The sequence below is a fragment of the Furipterus horrens genome, unplaced genomic scaffold, assembly GCF_987537825.1.
Source record: "Furipterus horrens unplaced genomic scaffold, mFurHor1.1.pri manual_scaffold_11, whole genome shotgun sequence".
NCBI lineage: Eukaryota > Metazoa > Chordata > Mammalia > Chiroptera > Furipteridae > Furipterus > Furipterus horrens.
The window spans coordinates 23,818,079-23,820,421 of NW_028327181.1; the positions used below are offsets into that span (position 1 = coordinate 23,818,079).

General features: G+C 40.6%; 1 pseudogene; it reads left to right on the forward strand.

Moving 5' to 3' along the window:
- Nucleotides 1-942: 942 nt before the first annotated feature.
- LOC149997262 (large ribosomal subunit protein mL42 pseudogene) lies at nt 943-1,359 on the forward strand (annotated as a pseudogene).
- The last annotated feature ends 984 nt before the right edge of the window (nt 1,360-2,343 follow it).

Below are 2,343 nucleotides of genomic sequence, written 5' to 3' on the forward strand. Positions count from 1 at the left end.
AAAGGTTTTGGGGGGAGTTTTGTTTGTTTTTCTTAATCATCTTCCACTTCAAAGTTGTGGTGGACAGACCAGTGTCCCGCTCTGTGCAATAACGTCAGAATACTTTAACGTCATTGAGTCATTCACCTTCTGGTTGTGATGGCAACTTTTCTGCAGCAGGCCCTGAACCCGATGCTTTCTTTTAATTCTGTTCTCTTTTCTCCTTGCTAGGGTTGAATAAGCCTAGATGGACGAAGCAAAGATACCATAGTCTTTGCAAACCTTTGCCTTCTCAGAGATAGCAGAGTGATATTACTCAGGTTCTTTCCGTGACCCACTCCCCAAACTGTGGCAAAAAAATGAATGAATGGATAAATGAATAAGTTACTCCATTCGATCAGAAAATCATTGCCTTATCTAGAATCATACTGGAATCATTAAGGATTAGTTGCACTGTTTTAAACAGGAACAGAGATGGAATATCTCCCACTAACCAGAAAAATAAATAAATAACCATAGGCGAGAGTAGTAATATGCTCTTTAGAATTATGAAACTTTGAGCTAGCATAGGCCTCAAGGATTACCTAATAAAATAAAAGTAATTGACATTCACGAGGAGATGCAGTAAGGGGGCAAAATGACGGAATGAAAATAGGTATGCTTAGAAACAAATTTTATTTTGCTTTTAAAATATTTTATTTATTTATTTTTGGGGAAGAGGGGAAAGGAGGGAGAAAGAGAGGGTGAGAAATATTAATGGTTCCCTCTTGCACAGCCCCAGCTGGGTACCTGGCCCACAACCCAGGCATGTGTCCTAACTGGGAATCGAACTGGAGACCGTTTAGTCCTCAGGCCAGAGCTCAATCCACTGAGCCACAGCAGCCAGGACAAGAAGCAAATTTTAAAAGCATTTTCTCTTCGAATCATCTTTTTCATACCACCTGATACACATCTTGATTGGCCATGGCGGTAGCAACAGTAAAATGGGTGTTATCAACCAGAACTCTTTTGAAGTATTTATTTCCAATTCAACCTGGAGCTTTATATTGTGTTTGTCATAGATCCCCATATTTTTCTCTTCCAGATAACCGTAATTGCAAAGCTTTGACATCTGAAGGCAGGACGACAGTCTGCTGCCATCCTGTGAGCATTCCATATGAACACACAAAACCTATCCCTTGGCCAGATGCTGTTCAGAGCTGTGAAAAAATGCAGGATTGAAGGCTGAAAACCAGATTAGAAGGGAAAAATGAACACTTGGATCAAGGACACGTGACAGAACAACTTAGCAAAATGTTCTTAAGTACTAAGCACTGTTGGGATCCTCATGAACAGTATCATAGATGTAGCAGAAAATGGAATCTTCCTGAAGACAGATAGACAATATTGAGGTTTTCAGTAATCAAAGAGAAATGATATCGTGGCTCTCATTTGCCATTTGAGAAAATGCAATTGTGTATATTCACAAGTATGTTATATAGTAAAATGATAACGTCTTTTCATCTAAAAAATACTTGCTAAGGGAGTTGGAAGAATGAACACAAAGTACATTAAAATCTTTAGTATTAAGAGCTTCTCTTTGCCTTAAGCATAGTCTCATTCAATCTCCAATAACCTTACCTCTTCCTCCCCAATCCTGGGGAACTTTTACATATATTTAGTTACTGTTAGCTTGGGAGAGGTCCTTTCTCTTACTCCTGTTTAGATTGCAAATCTCTTGCCCCAGTAGTTTTCACTGTCTATCAGAATGTTCCCTATTTTGCACATCATGCTACCATCCTGAGAGCCTCTTTGCGCTGAGGATGCGGATAAGTGTGTGTGTGTGTGTGTGTGTGTGTGTGTGTGATGTGATGGGAATCAAGGAACTAACCAGGTCACACACGTGTTGGAATCTCAAGAGCACAGTCTGATAGCTCTTCTTCCTCACGGACCCTGTTCTACTCACCACCTCTATTTCCTGGATTTATCTCCCTGAGCAGACTTCCCACTACGCCTTCCTTGTCATTTCCAGGAGCTCCGTCTAGGTTTGCAGACTGTCAGTGACTACATGACCACAGAGATAATGAGAGATAAGGATGGTGACATCTTTTGACTACCCTTTAAAATCTGAAATTGCTTGTTGGAAGAGCAAGAAGCAACTTCCTTCCTTTCCCATCATTAACAGCAAAAAAATAGGAAAACAAGAGGGGCTGAAACTCAATGTGGCGTTGGACTTTATCTGGGGTGAAAGGCACTCCAAAGACAGGGATGCTGATTTACACACAAGGCCACACATGGCCCAAAACACTGCGAATACATGATACATATTCATCACCATAGGAGGTTCTGGAAGATCAACATTGTCAATTTCCTTTACTTCCTTGG